The sequence below is a fragment of the Taeniopygia guttata genome, chromosome 15 (genome assembly GCF_048771995.1).
Source record: "Taeniopygia guttata chromosome 15, bTaeGut7.mat, whole genome shotgun sequence".
Classification (NCBI taxonomy): Eukaryota; Metazoa; Chordata; class Aves; order Passeriformes; family Estrildidae; genus Taeniopygia; species Taeniopygia guttata.
In genome coordinates this window covers 8,291,539-8,310,802 of record NC_133040.1, presented here as the reverse complement: position 1 = coordinate 8,310,802, position 19,264 = coordinate 8,291,539, and the positions used below count along the sequence as shown (strand labels likewise).

Sequence of the window (19,264 nt, the reverse complement as noted above, 5' to 3'; positions counted from 1 at the left end):
CTGCTTCACTCCCCAAGCCCAGACACAGGAAAAAAAGGAGGTGAACATACAGAATAAGAATTTGCTTCCAATAGACTGAAATACCAAGATTTCCAGGAAAATTCTTGTTATGCCTTTATCCATTAGGTCTGAAACTCAAAGTAGCCAATGCAGTGCTGTCTAAACTGAAATCAGAATTTCTGTTTTCCATGAAACTGTCACATGATTTTTTGTGTTCAGGTTTTTTTTTTTTTTTTTTTTTTTTTTTTTCCTGTAAGTTAAAATACTTGAGACTAATTTCAGACCACTGAAACATTGTGTTTCAATCAAGAAAGAAATCTGTCATTGAAACTGGACAACACTTTTGTACATTCTGCACTATATACATATTCATACCAAGTGCAAGTATTAAACCCCGAGAAAATGTTTGTTTTTTTTTCTTGAAGAAAAATTTGTTGTGTTAATTTCCAAGAAGCTCAGAACTGAAAGTTACCTCATTTCTTCAAAACAGGCAGTTTCATAATGTGCTTTTCTTTCAGCGGGCCAGGATTTTGCCAGAGGAGCTGTTTCCCTTGGCCAGTTTCCAGTGAGGCAGGACACCAGGGAAGGCTGCTCTGCTCTGTGGAGCCCAGACTCTGAGAAGCACAGCCAACCTTCTATATTTTCCTTTTTGAATATGGTACTGCCTGCCAGTTGAGGATGTGGAGGAAGCCTAATATCAAAACTTGCATCTGGGTTTTGGGCTGTGAAGAGTTATGGGATGTGCAGAGTTTGATTTAACTTTCTGTAATGATGGGAATCATTTCTCTTCTTATGTGCAGTTTTTTTGTTTGTTTGTTGGGGGTTTTTAAGTCAACCAGCACAAAATATTTTTTTCAGGCTAAGTTTCTAATTCAGACAGGTCTAAAGAGGTTTGGGAAGTCCAATTTCTTGAGGCTTTCAACCCAAAGGGCTGCCACATGATTCTGGTCAGCCAATGCTGCTTCTGAGCCACAGAGATTTTTCACTGACTCGGTGCACAAGAAAATATTGATCCTCTTCACAATGATCCCCTCCATTACCCCTGTCCTGGCCCTCAGCTGGGGATTAGTAAAGAGGCTGTACTGATTGATACCACGTCTGGCACAGTGCTTGCAGAAACAGATTTGTGTTCTGTGAATGCAGGAATAACTCAGCATTACTTTTCCTTATCAGAATGGCAGCATGTCCTCATGGCAATGAGAGATCAAATGCATCTACAAGTAGCAACTATCTTATCCCTTAGTCTGTAAAGCCAGTCAGAATCAGAGCCCAAGCTGATCAGAATGAAAAAAGCCTTCTCTTCAGTCAGTCATTTTTTCAGTCCATGTTTGCTCAGCCCTCAGAGGAATGAATAGAATATAAAACAACTTCCAAAGGAACAGTCCTTGTATCAGCTAAAATATTACAACAAGAAACTTTGCTGGGTATTTTGCCAGTATTTGACCCTGCTCTGGGACTGTGGCAGCTCTTGGCCTCTGCTGTCCGAGCAGCCACATTGTGTTTATCCTCACGGGCTCCTGCTGCTCGTGGGACTGCAATTCTGCATCAGCTTCCCGTGGTTTGGCATGAGAAATGTCTTCTCCTAGGATCAGAAAAGGCAAAATTAATTAATAGATAAGGGTCCTCACAGTGGGGACTGATTTGCTTTCTTATCCAAAAAGCATTGCAGATTAAAAACTGGAGCTGAACAACTCACAGAAAACTGGAACTGCTGGAGAAGTAGGTGCTTTCATCCTTTGCACATTAGGGAGACCCTCACCTGCAATCAGAATTGCAAAATTCCCCAGTCCAGCCTGGCCACGAATCATTCCCTTTGCTTCATTCAGAGGAGCACAAAGGGAAATTTCCTTCCCTGATCAGAAATGTGGAGAAGGCAATCACTGCCATTTGCATTCAATCAGATGTTTGTTCCCAGTGACAGAGCATGAAGACTACTTGAAAGGCACTGAGAAAGTGCTATGCCATTTCACTAATTAAACCCACCATTCTGCTCTAAAATTGATGAATAACGACACAACTTGACTCATAATCCCTTTGTCTTTTATTATTTACTCTTTTTTAACAGTGATTTAGGGGAAGGTAGTGCTTTCATTATTCTTGTTAATTACCTCTGTTCTCTCCTTCAGCTTGTTAAATGTAATTGCATGAAACATAAATCTAGTCTTGCCACCTATGCTCACACATCATTAATATTATTCTGACCATTCCTATAAAATCTTTATAAAACATAATTTTATGTGTGCCACTCAGTGCCATGTTATGTTGAAGGTGCACTAAGCATTTCCTGAGGACTAAACTGGTCTGTGTATTAAACTTCCCTGTTTGTGCTATGTGTTTAAGTTTCCCTAAGGACAAAGAACCCAAACAGCATTAATTGGTCAGTGACTATAGATCCAATTACCAGCCCTCCATAAGCCCAAACCCTGCTAAGTGGCTGCTGACACTTCTGCACAGGGAAGCAGAGGCAGCTCCATGAGCAATGAGCTCTCCTTCACTCCCCACCCCTGGAAACAATAATTTCATTGCATTCAACAACAATTACTAGGCAGGAGGGTAGCAGACAAATACAGCAGCTACTCACTCAAGTGATTATCAAATTTCTTTCTGTAGGTAATCCCAAATAAATTATTTTCATTCTCTCTGCTCTTGATACCTCAAATCAGACAAACTGTAAATCACAGAGAGCAGACACCTTTCAGAGGCTATTTTTCCCCCACTGTAATTTTTTTAGTATTGCTTATGATTGTATAAGGAAAGGAAAGTATTGCTTATGATTATATAAGGTAAGGAAAAATCTATTAGAAGGAGAGGAAAGGCATTATCCCCAGCTTGTTGTTGACACGATATTAGCTCAGTGTTTGTCAGGTTTCTGGTAGTGAACAAGTTTATACACAGCGCTTATTTCTCCAACAAAACACTTGGCTATATGAACAGCAGTAATATCCCAGCTGAGCCTACTGAGAAACATCTTTATTATCTCTCTCAATGACAAAACCAACCAAAAAACCCCAATTCATTTCTTGCAGATTCATCTACTGCATTATTACCTAAATGTGCATTTGGAGGTACTGGATCAGCTAATGGGTGCCCTTCAGCCAACAACTATTATCAAGTGTATTTCCATTAACTTCCATTCCCCACAATCATAGAAAGGACAGCCTATAATACACTGCAATTGCATTTACAATTGTTAATTACTGTAAATTCAGTGTTTCAGATGAGAGCATTTGCTCTCTCCAGGTTTTCTACCTGATGGATGGTGACTATTACAGCTTTTAGTTGGATTTGCAGTGACGAGGTCCTGCCTGGGGGGCTTCTCCTGCCTTACACCAGTGTGCAAGATCCAAATCAAACCTTCCCAGCACTTTGATAACTCAAACAGCAATGCAGATCTGAGAGGCAACAGGGTGAAGTCTGCTAAATGAAGTCAAGACATTTCTCTGTCTTTTTCTATTTTTCACTGGCTGCAAGGAAAAATATTTCCTGCCCGAGCCCACCTGGGGTGATGGCATTCTCAATAATGCATTTTATCTGAGGAAAGCTTTGTAACTTGGCTACTTTGGGGGTGGAAGGGGTAGTGGAGAGTGGGGAAGCATAGAACAGCATAGAAAAATATCAGTCTTCAAATCAATTTTGTAAATCTATGCCAGATTGGGGCAGAGAGCATGAAAGAAGTAAGTCATAGGCCATGCTCACCAACAATTACAGTTCCCAGAATAAGAAGGCAGCTTAATTTTTTTTTTTTTCTCAAAGAAACATTTATTTCTTAAAATAAATATCTGATATAAGCCACAAGTCCTGGGACTTCTCAATGCAGATGCACTACAGAGGTGCATGTGCCTTCTGGAGATTTCAGGCTCGAAAGGAGTGGATAAATTTCATTCCAGTCCTAATTTAAACTTCTAGAAGTGAATCCCCAGCCTAAAGCAGTAACCCAATAGGGTCAACTCTGAGACATCCAATCCCATTTTAGGCTGGTTTTGTTGGAAAGGTTGACTGGCTGCTTCTTGGCAGCCTGTTTTTCTACATTTAGACATCTGAGATGTCTGCTGAAAGCTAAAATTCTACCCTGGTGGTTGAAGCCCTTCACTTGGGAAGTGCATCCCTTTCTCCTGTCTCCTGACCTCCCCACTGACACTGCTTTGGAATACAAGTGTCCAGTGTGGATGGTCAGCAAGGAAGGTTTCACCACCAGGGGCTCCTTACAGTCAGACACTGAATTTATTTTCATGCCAAGCAGGTCCCTCTGCAAGTGATTTAATTAAAACTTCTGAATTAATAAGCTTATCCTTCATTAGTAGTCAGAGTAATAAAAGCAGCATGGAACTTCTCTTTAATGAAACAAAACATATCTAAAAAGCAGAAAAAGAACGTGAGGAAGCAGCTGTAACTCTGTGAGCTGCTTTTGCTGCCATTAATGCATTAATAGAATGGCAATCAGGGAACTGCTGGGTGTGTTCTAGGGAAGGAAGAACGACTGAACAAAGGAATGTGTGTCACAAATAATGGAATCAGCTTTGAAGGTTAAAAGCACAGGGATGACAGGAGAACTCTGAGGTCTGGTGCTGCTCAGTGTTCTTATAAAGCAAAGCACCTCAGGAGTGCAGAGGTGGTTGGTGTAAGGCACCTGATCACTGCCCAGGAGTGCAGTGGAGCAGATTAGCTAAAATCTCTTCTCCCCTTGTCCTTGTGAAGAAAAGCCATAAAAACATGGAGATCCCAGACATGGCAGATTCTCAGGCCAGATCACAAGGCTGCACATCAGGCTCATCTTTAATTCTGGGTGCACCACACACCACTTAATGCCTTTTGTCTTTTAAAGTTTTCTGTTGTTTCATAGTTCTGCCCAAGTTTTACAATCTTCTGTTACAAACCAAATGTGATTGTATCTCCTGCACAGCTGGGGGTTCCTGAAGCCAGATTTCTAAAGAAAATGTGATTTCTATCCATTGCTTCCATGAGCCTCCCTACTGAGAAGAGTTTATGCTTAGCTACACTAAGGACATAATAAATGCAAAATAAAAGGAGGCAAAGTGAGGATTTAAAGACCTGTATCAAATTTTATCACTGGAAGGTCTGGCAATGAACAAAATCCTATTTTTTTTCCTGTTTAATGCATTTTGGAGTTCATTTTTTTTGCAGCCACCTCCACATCCACCTAAGGGATATTTTTTGTTTTTATTTCAAGTACCTAAATGGGTGAACTGGTCAGGCTCTAATTGTGTCTGAAAGGCTGCAGCTGACACACACTGGAGACTTAATTATGTAGTGCGTGGCTCCATCTGTCAGCTGCAATATCTTTTGTTACCAAGAATCAGGCTGCCATAGAAGATGACTTGACAGATTCAATTTACTTTCACAGGGATAAGAGTTATGTGGGCATTTGAATGATGCTGGAAATGAGAAGTACATTTACACTCCTTGTGTAGAAATTCAAACACTATTTACAGCAGAGTTTGTCCAAAAGATGAAGCCAAGATTGAATGGGTGGCAGTCAATGTGAAGCTGAAAACCAGGAAACAATTAATTAAAATATCATTAAATGGAGGATAGACTTCAACAAAACTGCCTGAGTAAAAATGCACTCTTGCACATGCAGAAGAATTCTGAAGAGTGCTTTTGTGTTAAATTACTGTAAACAGCAATTGTACTAAAATTCAAGCACTTCTACAGGAAATTTGAGAGAAAAATGCAAAGATCAGGAAATTCCATTTGGGAGGGAGAGGGGATAAAGTTTTCCCTTACAATAGAGATTTTTGACCTTTTTCAACCTATTTACTAGAAATATTTTTCTAGGCTGATGTAGATTACTGTGAAACTCTTTAGACATGATGGCTGCAAGGTTGTCTTTCCTTTCTGCCTTTGTAGACAGCTCACAGATCATATAGTTAGTTACACATTAATTTTTCATAATTTTTGTTAATACACACCTCTCCCATTTCAGTTTGTGAAGCCCAAACAGACAATTTGGGAAGCAACCAATGATGGCATATTTACAAAGAGAAAATACAGAGGAGTGAAAAGAATACTGTAAGGGATTTTGTTATTTGCTCTAAAATGAAGCCTTGTTAATTAGGAAATGCTTTTCACAACTGATTTAATTTGAAATTGGAGAGGACCTTTTCATTTGCTTATAGGCTGTCATATATTTCAACTGATGAACAACAACATTATTTTTAGCAAGCTATACATTCATCACAGAGAGATGCATCTGGCAGTCCAACCTGCCATTAAATCAGTAGGCAATAAACAGTTTTGAAAAACTCCCTATATTTATCAGCTTTTGCATTCAACGGTTGTCCAATTACCCCTAAAATTGTTATAATCTTAGTTTTAGGTGAAAAGCTTTTATTGAAAATTTGCTAGTTATCTTCTATAAATGTTAATCATAAACAACTCCACTAAATCATGAAAATATAACAGCTTGTGATTAATCTGGAAAGAAACTTGTATTCAGTTCTAAATGTTCTCTCATCCCAGCACCCTACCAGGACTGATAAATTGAATTAGCTTACTTAGTGTGAGGTTTGCTGTGAGCTTGCTTGCAAACCTCCCTGGATTTTCTGTTTTAGCATCCTGGCAGAAGTGTGAAAATTCAAACTCCAAACCAGATTTTCTGAAAATGGGTGAGGATCTTACAGAATCCTCTATCTGCACTCTCCTGAACACGCCTCTAGCGCTCATTTTGGACTCTGTGTCTGTGCAGGTTTTACTTCCCAAAGGCCAAAGTCACCCAAAGCCGTCAAACCATTATTTCTCCATCAAGCCCACCCTTTCTGATCAAACTGAACCCTCACCCTACTCTGAGTTTAGGTTTTCAGTGTGAGCTGCAGCTGTGAGACAAACTGGAGACACGAGCACAAGGGGTGGGCACAAGGACAATGTTCTGGGCTGGTCACAGCTGCAGCTCAGAGCCAGGATGAGTAAAACCATGACTTTATGGACTCCACCAAGCATATGAGGATGCATTTTCCACACTAATTCGTGCTTTGCAACGACTGAAGTACATCCCTTCCTTTGCAACAACTCATTCACATCCACTCCCTGTTTGACAAACAGTAACTGGAGCTGAAGCTGAGCAAGAACTAATTCTGGCTAATGAGAATTCACTAAACACTGCTTGGAATATTGCTCTTGTTTGCAGCCTAACTTGAGAGCTGCTGAAGGAGATCTAAGCCATAAAAGCAGTGCTGCAGGCTGAGGAAGGAAGGAATGGCTGGAGGGAGGATGCTGCTGGAGCAGCTGCACAGATCTGCTCTCCAGGGGCCCTTGCAGGGAGGTGCCCAAAGGGACAGAGCTCAGGGGGCTGCCAGTGGCCCTGGGCTGCTCCCAGCTCCTCCTGGCAGCCTCTGAGCTGTGCTGGGGATGAGCCATTCCCTGCCAGATGACAGAGCCAGCCTGTGAATTGACTCCTGCCAGCTGGCTGCAGCCCTGGCATGAAGGTGCTTTTTATTTCATCCCCATATTCATCTTCTCAAACGCCTCCCCTTTGCCTCCTTGCCAGCAGAACCCCCCTGAGGAACACCAGGGCTGGGGGGACAGAGCAGTGGGGGATGCTAGAGCATCCCAATTGGAAAAGTGGTACCTGCTCTGCAGACAGTTTTTTTAGCAGCCACACCGGCACCTCGATACCTTCCATGTGCAGATAACATTCCTCGCTTCCCAAATGTGCATATCAAGCAGAAAAAACCTCCAGACCTTTCAATTAAATCCCATCTAACTGACACTACAGGAAGCTTTTGACCAATGCAGAGAACTGAGATATGTTTCACTTCAGTAAAATGGGTAAATAGTTTCTGCTGCACACCAGAAAAATGTAGAAGACATACAAACTTTAAACAGCCATTTGGCATTAAATACTTGTAAAAGCCTTTTTTCCTTAGATTAATATCTCACATTTATCTGCACTATACATTTTGGAGACATGGTGAAAATTGCTTATTTCTAATAAAATGCAGCAACAGTACCCTGAGGAAAAATTACTGTGTTATGAGATATTTTTCCCCTCTACCACAGCCAATTTAGTTTTCATTTAAAATTCAATAACTGCATCATACTCAGAATCTTCCATGACTGTCATAATGACTTTGAACAAAAAGTGTGCTGTAAACAAGGAAGATTAGAAAGACATTATTGAGGTAATTTCTCCCCAAGTTTCTCTCACACAGTCAGGGATGCAGAAAACGGATGCAACAGTTAGTGGGGATAGGATTTAGAAATAAGAAGGAGAAAGTGAGCACTTTGTTCTGCAGATACTTTGGTAATAAAAGCATTACTGGCCCCATTTTATTTGAGATATATTTTACTGCTAGGTGGAAGGAAATACTTTGTTTTCTCACTGAAATGTTGATGTAAGTGAAGAAGACAAACAATAAAATATCCTTAGGAAAATGTTGCCTGCTTGCTGTAACATCTTCTTTCCTTGTTTCTCCATAAGGGGCTCTGACAGCAGCACTGGGATGGATCTGCTGGGCAGGGGCTGCTGCTCCAGCCTCCATCCTGCACCCTGCTGCTCTGTCAGGAGCACCATTTCAGGAGACAGGGCAGAAGGAAAAGAATCTTCCCCTTTTCTCTTTGCCTGGTGAGTGGCTTGTAAAGTCCCTTTACATTTCAAGAACCTGCTCTTCCCTGCTCTCTCCAGGGATGCACAAAAAAGACACCCAAGTAGCTGCCTTCTCCCCAGAGAGGGACTGAGTGCTCTTATTTAACAGAAGCATGCAAAATAAATAAAAAAAAAAAAAATCTGGTCAGATTCTTTGCCTTTTGACTAATCTAATCAATGGATTTTAAAATGCTGATAGCAAATTTCTGGGGCTTGCCAGGCAATTAAACCAGAGGAGGTCTCTGTAGGCCAAACCCTGATCACATTTATACCAGACAGTCTTGCTGGTGTTCTATAGACACAGGATCATGTTAACAATATTGACTTTCTCCCCTTTTCATTCATCAACATTTATATCCCAGGAACTGATAAGCCACCTGCAAGCAGAGGTAGTTTTTTACATAGCTATGGCATAGATGTCTTAAAAAGTCCAGGAATCTTTGGACAAATGAACTATGAAGAGCAAAAAAAAGTTTCAAAAATTAAAGCAAACTCATGTAAGTGAGCAAGAAAGTCCTGGTGTGCTCTCTGACACACACAGAGTAAGAGCCAGTCTCATTGCACAGGGCTGTCTTCAAAAGATAATCTACTTTATGGATTTTCTACATCTCTGTGGTGGAGTGGTCTTTATCAGTCACAAAGAATTGGGTGCTCTGGTTCACTCTCTGTTCAATGCTGGATCTGTGATTTGCTATAAACACTTGTCCCTAGTCCTCAGTTTTGAGAAAGGTAAGAAACAAAAGGATGGATTCTGCTTCTTCCTCATGCCATGCTTTTGTACAAGAGCAAAACAATTGTGTGGGTAATTTCCTATAGCCTGGCCATGCCACGCTGATTCAACAGTTGGGATTATGAGATAAAAGGATGCTGTTCAGACTGATTAATCAAACCCCCTTATGCTTGCCAAAGCCTAATTATTCTTTGATCTACATTAATGACTTCAGAAAGCATAACACACCTGGTGGGAGTTCTCAATGGGGAACATTTTAGGCTAAAAAAGAAGACTCCTCCCTGTGTCACAAAACCCTAATTTGCTTATATCAGTAGAATCAATTGTTTTATACAGAACTGTGTCTCCCACAGGTACTGTTGCTTGTGTGGAAAGATAACTTAGGCAGCTTTTACTTTTATTTTATCAAAATGGTATTGTTTGACAAATAGCAAATTCCATCGCAGGGTGACTTGAAAAACCACATTGTTATCACAAACTATGGCTATCTGCAGCTTTTTATTGAACAGCCTGGCTGTAACTCACATGAAAACAGGGTCTTATCTCATGGTTTCTGCATTCTCTGGGAGATGTGTGAGTGGCTCATACTCCAATTTAAAACTCAGCAAGAGATTAATTTGCAATCCAGATCCAGAAGTATTCACATGGATAAGGATGACACAGCATCAAAAAAGGAAAAACATATTTCTGAATAAAGCAATTCACCCCAGATCTACTTGATTTAAAAAAAAAACCCAACATTGAGACAACTGAAATGTTGAAAGCATAAGGTCTGTGCTTGTGCACTGGGAATTTACTGCATCAAATGGCTCCTTATGATCATCAGACAGAAACACCTAAATAAAACAATTTTCTCTGGTAAATGTACCTGGAACTGCATCAATATCTAACAGAAATTTTAATATTGGCATGAATGACAGACAAACAAAGAGGTGTATGTGAGCACCACAGACAATAATAGAAGAAAGGCTTAAAGAACAGCATTTGCAACAGAACAAGTTGTGATAAATGGATAATGCCCACAGGGATCTTGTTTTGGTCTCCTCTATGCTGTTGAGGATAACCTTGGGAAGAAGATATCATTTCCTTTACAAGGAATATACGCTCAAATCCCAAAGCCAGGAGTACAATTTCCTGAGCTTTTGTGGTTGAGACTACCTTGACCACCCTCTACATTTTGAGAAGCTGATACTCCTTACAGAAAAAATTAACAAAGGAAACAAAAACCAAAGTTTTCATATCAGAAAAAAGGGCATCAAAACAGGTGTTGTCTATGCAGAACTCGGAGGAAACAAAGAAGCCAACAATCTGGTGTTTCCCTGGGTACAGGAATATTTGAGAAGCCTGGAATAAATTACTGCTGGAGTTTTGCAACAAAATGACAGGCATGAGTTGTGTTTGCCAGATAATTTTGGAATGTATCAGTTCCACAGCAAGACAGGGAGAAGAGGAGCAAATCTGCATGGCACCAACTGTCTGCCAAACCAGAACATACCCCCAGGGCTCCTGCACCTTATTTTAGCCCTTTGAATTTTAATACCCTGAGCACAACCTGTTCAAGGTACACGTGTATTGTAAATGCAGGCGAACCCAATGGGAAGAAATGACGATGTCTGACTCAATTCAGAAGGCTGAATTATTTCTTTATTATAACTATGCTAAAATACATTAATATACTATATAAAAGGAGGATACTAAAACTACATACTACTTTCTCTCTCTCACAAGTTGTGACCCTCTCTGAGAGTCCAGCCCCAGTGGGTTGGATTGGCCATCAGGCTCAAACAATCCTCACCAGAATCCAATCAAACAATCACCCCAGGTAAACAATTCTTGAGACACATTCCACATAGAAAAAACAAGGAGCAGAAATAGAAATTGTTTTCTCTTTAATTTCTCTCTGTGCACCTCTATGAAAAATCCTGAGAGTGAGAGAAACGTGCTTGCCACACCCATGGACCAAACCCATGGACCACACTCTGTGGCACCTGGGAGAGATGTTTGCTACAAACCAACATTTTCCACCCACAGCCAGCAGGTTTCTAAGGACCTGCACAAACCATAGTGCATGGAACAGGCAGGAGCCTCATCCTGGGACCAGGGCTTTAGCTGATCTCCATCTGTCAACAGGACTTCACTTGTAAGAGCAGACATTCCTGCCCTGTTATGTTTGCTTTGTGCTATCATTTTCTTTTCATCAAGAAACAAACTCAATTATACTTTTCTCTGCTCCAGGCATAACTAATCAGCAGGCAACTCCCTCAGTAAGCCCAGCCATTTCAAACACCTCCTCACACACAGATATCTCAAATAAGAAGTGTTACTTCTATACCCCTCAAGGGGTGCAGGCGCAGTCATTAATCTTTCTTTCATCTCACAGAATGCTAATAAAACAATCACCTCCCTATTTCTGAATTGGGTAGGTCCTAATTAACATGCTAATTGGGCAGATCTTCCCTAATGACTCCCAAACCTCAGCAGTAATATGTTATTTAGATAGAAAAGAGTTATCTCAAAGATAGGTAGAATTAAAAAACTGGCGAGACAGAACAGAGTTTGGATAGGCAAAATACTGAAATGGATATTTCTGCTGTGAAAATTAAAATTCTCCACCTGCCTATGCTCACAGATCCAGCACCTTGCAATGTCAAGAGCAAAAATTATCTTGGAGGTAATATACAGCTGTAATAAAGAATATTATTTATGCAGAGAGAAGAACCATACGGGTAACAGTGAAGTTTTAAAATATATAATTAAATTTGTTCATTTTAATATCTAAATAAATATGGCTTTTTTTATCTGACACATAAACATACAAGTTGCTTTGCAAACCCAGCAATGCCAGCAGCTCTGGCACTTTGTATTCATGAGCAACTTCAAGGTGGATAGTTCAAGTCTTAATGGAAGTAGTCCACTGGGGCTGGTATTGTGTTTATTCAGTTAGAGGCTCAATATAATCAAATTTCTCAAAGAGAGCATTTGCTCTTTGCAGAAAATAGGACTCAATAATAATTTAAATCCCCCGTTAAGCTAAAATGAAAATATTGGCAGATGCTATAAAAGTAATTGTTCTGAAGTTTTCTTTCATGCCCACCTCACAGGTAAAAGCTTAGTTCTTCCAGTAAGAAATTAGGTTTGAATCTTAGAAAAGAAAATCTTTGATGTTCATTGCTTGAAACATCCACTGCAGGAGCCCCTGCAAACCTGGTCTTGCCCTGCTGCAGCTGTGCAGCTCCAGTGAACACCAAAATGCTCTGAAAAGCAGAATTTCTGTACATGCCACACGTACAGCCAGGACAGCCTCACACCCCAGGCCAGGCAACTGAGACAAACCTGAAACTTGGGCCCTAAACTGGAAAACCTCAGAGGAAAAACAGAGTTTTTTTTTCCTTTATGCTTTTGAAGCACCAAAAATAAGAAATACTGGCACTGGGACACCACGGTGTTATTTTGTATAACTGTCCGGACTTTAGCTCCATTTAAAAAACCATGAAAAGTAGTCAAAACATTTCACTGAGTTATTTTGTTTTCTCATGCAGAACAGTTTTTCATTAAAAGTTTTTTTTTTTTTTTACAAATTGCCAGAAGCTAAAATGAAATGTTTTTGTCTTGTGTTCTGCTATTCTTTCCAGTTTTGATTTTTATGACCTTTGTTCGTAAAAACGAGAATTTTTCCTCTCCCCCCTCCTCATTTTACAATGTCTAGAAGTAAAAAAGAATATCTGCAACATATGTTTTTCTTGCATATGAGATAGGGACAGGCAATGTAATTGTCATTACCCATGGCTGGTGCAGATCAAGAAAAAATGAGTACAGCTGAATTTTTAAGAGTTCAGGTCCAGTTTTTCATCATTGCAAATCTCCTCTCACTTCTGAAGGCCCATTTGATAGAGAATTTGCTGGTTTCATTTACTGACAACTGCAGTACAAATAGTGGCTTTAGATGTATCATCAAAAGCCCTGTTAGGGGGTCAACACCCTGCTCCACTAAAGTCAACAAAGCATTGATTTAAGCAAAGCCCCTGAGCCCCTCTGGCACCTCACTGCTGCTCTTGCCTCCACATAGGCAGTTTATAACATACATTTAGATAAAATACAGAACAAGAGGCATCAGTCTGAACAGACACGACAGCCTCAGTAATGTAAAACAGAGCCTAAAAGAAATCTATCCCTTTTTTATGCGTGCAGTACTGAAGTGCATGGGATCACAAAGACACATCACTTTCCATATCCATTGTTTTGAGCAATATCAGGTGTTTTTTTAGGAGCTGCTGACAGAAAACAACATTACAGTGGAATTACTGCAGCTTGTCTGGGGCTCACCTGTGTTTCTTGTTGGTGAGATGTGGCATCAGGGGGCTGGACAGTCCTTGGGTCAGCACTGCTGAGTTCCAGAGCAGCCTTTCATTCCACAGCAAGCTCTTATGGAGTATTCTCAGCCCTGTCTGAGCAATATCTGAGCACCCAGAACACTTACAGCACCACTAAAAAGCACCTGCTTATGGTGTCTTCATTCACCAGCAGATAAGGGGCCTGCCACTGATGGTATTTACAATAAAATAAGTCTTCTGCCTGGTTGAATTTATAAAGCTGATTTATGCTCCACACAGGCAATCAGACATTGGGTATTTTGCCATGTGCTTTGTACCTTTATTTATTTATCTAAAAATACCTGTAAATGCATAGATACACTTTTTTTTTTTTTTTTTTCCCTGCTATAGAACCTCTTCAGAAGACAGCATCAGTATTTTTGTGGCAATGGGCTGCAGAAGCTGGGCTTGAAGGAAAGGCAGACATGGAAAAAGCTCTCAGACAGAGGCTCAAAAATAATGTAGCCAAAGAGCTTTAGGGTGAGGTATCTTGCAGGGTGAGTTTTTCTGCCAGAAACACATTTCCCTCAGCTGCATTCACATCTTCTGCACACTCACATCATGGTTCAGTGATATAATTTATCCATCTTAGACCAAACCTGCTGCAGCTGTTAGACACAGAGCACTGACCCACTATGAATTTGCTCTGCTGATTCAAATTTTTTAAAGAGTTGACAGGTTCAGTTTTCACTGTCAGGATCATGTACCACTTTTCACTGTCAGGATCATGTACCAGCTGTCTGAAGCACTTAAACATTTTCTGAGATCCTATACCCTCTTCAGCTATCAGAAAATAAACAGCAGCTCCTTGTTTTACGTTTTACCTAATCCACTAGAGATGAAATGGCATGCTTGATCTGGTTCCAATCCATGTGGCTAGATGCCCCACAGGAGCATGAATTTGGTAAAAAGAGTGGAGAATAACCCCCTCAGCCTCTGCTAGAACAGTTCCTGTACTGCCCCAGGGCAGAGCCTCTGCTCTAGGCAGGGGCCAGGGGAGTGCTCAGGGTGGCAGCAAAAGCTCCTCTTTGAGATGTGGAGCCAAAATCACGGTGAACAGATCTGATCTGAAACCCAAAGCTGCTGCAGGCTTTGCTAAGGTTGGACCGGTTACATAAATACACTTGAGGTAATGTGGACTGTGAAGCTGTTGAAAGGCTCTTTTTGAAAACATCCTTTTGCTCTTTGTTTCAGAATTGCTTTTCTCCCTTTTGTCTTCTTTTGGTGTTTTTCAGAAACCAACTTTAACAGAAAGAACTTCCAGCTGCCTGGAAAGAGCAAAACAAAGAGAGGAAACTTTTGATTTATAACCTTTTCTAAACAACAAAAAAAAACCCATGTAAAATATCCCCTTATGAGACCTGGGACATGATGCCACCCCTGCTCAACTGAAGGTGAAATGCTTCTAAGTGAGCTCAAAGGGGAAAAGACTGTTGAGCCAGCTGAGGGTCTAACCTAGGTCTTTCTGAGATGACCTGCTTGTTAAAGTTGCTGTGTGGAGTGTAATAGATCAGTGGGTTTTGAAAATTCACTAAAGGATGTGTGGGCTGAAAGCATCATGGCTATGTAAATGGAAATTTCCTTTCTAAAGAGTGAAATATGCAGATTTTGCTCATTGCTTCTACATAAGCAAGTGACCAAATGAGAGAAAACTGATCAAGAAAAATGTGTGCATAATAAAAATGTGTACATGCTTCATCTAAAATTCATTGCCTCCAAAGCTTCACCATATAATTACTTAATCTTGAGCAGCTGCATGCACAATAAAATTTGCTTGCACTAGGTCTGAACAGAATTAATTTTTCCTGAGGATTGTAACATAACCAATATCCTCCAACTGTTCAGCAAGAGGCAACTGAAAACACCACTGAAGTAACTTGAATTAAAAAGAACCTGCTCAAACCAGATTGATTCTGAGCTGACATTTTGCTGGGTTTAATCATGTACTTCATTGTATAGCAGCAAGAGCCTGAAGAAAAAACAGAGCTACTGCACACAAAAGTTTATTAATGAATCAGATCTGATCCTTGCCTTGCTCTGCTCAACAAACATGAGAGGCTTTATGTCACAGCTGAAATATTTCATTCCTGCTGTGAGCTCAGGAAATTTGGGCCCTGGGCAGGGGATTTTAGATATTGTGCCTACTGCCATGTCTTATTTTCCTTAGGTTTCCAGAAATGCTGCAGGTAGGACAAAGGGCTGGGGTCTGAGGAGGGGTTTGGGGGCACCGTGCCTCGGTGTGGAAGGAAAGGGAGAGCCTCAGTAATCTTGTTTGAGCAGAACTTGAAAGATTCTCTCCACCCTGCCCTTTCAATAAAATCACTGATGTGCTGACAGCAGGATTTGTTTAAAAGTGCCTCATCTTTCCAATATCTGTTCCCATCAATTCCCTTAAAAAATGTTTATTACTGGGTCACCTGCCTTGAGATGGGAGCTGCAGGCAGAGAAGTGACCTGTGATTGCTGTCCTGGAGCGCTGCTGTCCTTCAGCTGTGTCCTCACCATTCCTGCACTGCTGCTGCTGTCAGGAATTCTCTGGGAGCAGCGAATTATTCCAACAGCCCTGTGCTTGCTGCCTGTCCAAACCACACAGGAGGTGACTGACCTGGCTACACTGGAGTTAAGAGAATGTCTCCCACTGGCTGGACCAGACACCAGGCAGGCGTGCAGAAAATTCAAAGCCCCAGTCTCGTCAATATAAAGTTTAAATTTGTGAATTTAAAAATTTACTCCAGTAAGAGGAGCTGCTTGACAGAGATTCAGCTCCTACAGTGAGCAAGGGGCTGAGGGATATCCTGAATTTATCAGGGGTAGCTCTTCCTTACACACCAAGCTGCCCACTGCCATGCTCAGCTGTGAAATAAAAGAAGTTCTACACTAATCACAGGACCAAAATCTGCCTTTCCCCTCCCCAAAATCCAAATGAGTTCAAAATGCTTGGGTTAACAGCTGACAACAGCCATAGCCAGACAAGGAGGGTAGTGGCCCGTGTAGTTTTGTAATTAAGCTAGGTTTGCAAAGTTTTTATTTTGGAGGAAAAAAAAAAAAAACAAACTCATCAGGATCTCTTAAAATTGGAAATGAAACTAAATGAATGCCACTGCTTTTATTCTGACAGCTGAATTCCAGTAATGCTTAGCAATTGCTGGGTTTGTAATGTAAATTTACTACTGTCGCTGCACTGAAATAGATTTCTTCTTTTTCCCTACTCATCAAAGTAAAAAATTTGCTCCAGCTGCTGCTGATGAAGAACTTGGAGAACATTACTCAGACTATTAGTATTCAGCACACACTGCCAGGTGCACAAATAACTCACTAGAATCTGTCTCAACCTAGTTAATTGAATCATGCCTTGATTAGGTTCAACAGACAATACAAAATATTTCCCAAGTTTGAAAAGTTTGACCTACCTTGGATGAGTAAAGAGTGATAATGGACACGTCCACAAGAAAAATCAGCTTTTCCTGTCTCATCTAAATCCATGTTCAATTTTCTGAGCTCTCTGGTTTTAATTTGCTTCCTTCTTCCTATTTCTGTTAGTGCTGGAAGACAAATGAGCTACCAGGTATCACAAAAGGTCAAAAGACAGAGCAAGAGAAATTTCAGCATAGCTAGATTTTCTCATCCATTGCATGATTCTGCTGCACACAGATGGGATTTCTGCTCTGGCTGTGCCCTCACCCAGGGCTGCTCCATTTGGCAGAGGAGAAGGGATGCTGAGGAAGGTTTGAGCTCTGGTCCATCCAGCTGAGTGCCCTGCCTCCCCCAGAAGAGCACCAAGGACTCTTCCAGAATAAGCACATGTACCCCCAAAGACAGGGAGAGATGTTGGTTTGCCTGCCGAATTCATCTGTATAATATTTTCAATTCCTTTGTTTCTTGAAAATGGGGATTTCCTACATATTCACCAAGGGTAGTTTTTAAATAGACATCAGCCTCAAATAACTGGCAATCCACTGAAACTCTATTTAATAAGCTCTGGAGTAGAGCTTTCTCTTCCAAATCTTGTTCTGTTTTGGGCAAACTTCAGTGAAGAACAGGCCAACTCTTAGCATCTAGCTTTGTTGTGTTAACAGCCATGTGGAAAAAGAAAAGGCCCATCCCATAAAAAACAAAATACAAATCAAGAATTAAGAGCTTTCAGCTGCATTCAGTTGTCAAACAGGCTCTGGAGTATTAACAGATGGAAACAGTACATATTTTGGTGGATAAACACAGAAATAGAAGAGTGATAGTGCAGAATTAAGCATCAGCTTCTGAATTAAATCCAGGTTTTATGTGCTTGACAGAGGAGTGGTTTATTACAGCATGACTCTCCCCTGCACTGCCACAGCTCAGGGTCTGTCAGCATTTTGCAGTCCCTGCTCCAGAGGGGGAGGAGGCCTGGGCTGTACCCAGCTGTACCCATCCTTTCCAGCCACACAAGGTCTCCTCTGGGAACAGCAGGGTTTGTTCTGCTAATTATTTTTCCAACTGGTTTGATTTCCTTTTTTATTTTAAAGGAGGGTTTGAAAGGAAAAATATGTTCGGGTCAAATTGTGTTTTCCACAATTTCAGGTAACTTTTTACAGCTTGAGATATTTTGTTTTTTAGAAAAAAAAAAACAACAAAAAACCCCAACAAAAAAAAAACCAAAAAAACCCCAAAAGTTTTTCAGTAATCACAGAACACGGATGAGATGCTAAATACTGAACATGTCCCTTCAGGTAATTGATTCTAACTCTTCCCAGAAAAGACCTTTAGGTTGTAGGCTACAGAGTAAGGACTAATTTGGATTCCTTCAGATCCCAAAGATGTCAGTGTGCGCCAATTTTATTTGGATGGCTGTTGACTCAGTCAGAGCATCTTTGCAAACAGCACACTCTTTTTCAGTGTTTTTCAGGCAGGCTGGAAGCAAGGCAGTAAATAAATATAAAATTTCTATCAGCAACATTACTCCTGCAAATTTTTGAAATGAATATGGTAATTGGAAATTGTTAAAAATTGATAAACACATGTGAATGAAAAGGAATTGCTGTGAGGCAATTTAAACAGAGAAACCATGGAACAAAGAAAAAGAAGCAATAGAAATTTTTTTGGCACATAAGCAAGTTTTTCTTCTTAAAAAGTGTATGCACACACAAAACGAGAAGATATGGGAGAAAGAAAGTTGGAAAATATTTCCACGAAGGGACATATAAGATTCATCCAGCCATGCCTTTGGAATCAGAAGATAAGGAATGGGTATTAAATAAGCACTAGCAGGGAACTGGTTTTGACTCCATCAGTTATGCTTATGCTGAACTTGGAAGAAGTTTTGATGGAAAGCTTGAGCTTGAATTATCAGGAACCTCAGAATAAGAGGCCTGATCTGAGAACATCTGAGAGTTTGCCTGAGTGAGAGTCGTACAAAAACATCCAGATTAAGAATCTGCTCTGTAAAGAGTGCTTATTTATGACAGCTTGCCCTCACAATCAGAAAGTGCAGCCAAAAAGCTGGCATGTCAGACTCTAGAGTATCTGGAGATAATAATAAAATGAGATAATCAATAGTTAAGATAATGAATAAAACTTTTTTAACACA

The 19,264-nt window shown here is 40.5% G+C and overlaps 2 long non-coding RNA genes across 3 annotated transcripts in view; one reads left to right on the top strand and one right to left on the bottom strand.

Moving 5' to 3' along the window:
* Positions 1-18,415, top strand: part of LOC140685147 (uncharacterized) — a 42,327-nt gene extending 23,912 nt beyond the window's left edge. Inside the window, exons 3-4 of the long non-coding RNA XR_012058405.1 lie at positions 8,438-8,581; positions 14,938-18,415. This is a non-coding gene — a long non-coding RNA (uncharacterized lncRNA). The remainder of the gene's footprint in view (positions 1-8,437; positions 8,582-14,937) is intronic.
* The window catches only part of LOC140685148 (uncharacterized), a 58,873-nt gene that overhangs the window by 15,572 nt on the left and 24,037 nt on the right, over positions 1-19,264 (bottom strand). Inside the window, exons 1-2 of one of the 2 annotated variants that reach the window (XR_012058407.1) lie at positions 13,656-14,032; positions 473-1,582 (exon numbers count right to left, since the gene is read on the bottom strand). This is a non-coding gene — a long non-coding RNA (uncharacterized lncRNA). Of the gene's footprint in view, positions 1-472; positions 1,583-13,655; positions 14,033-19,264 lie in introns of those variants that run through there. The other variant, XR_012058406.1, reaches the window with a different exon arrangement.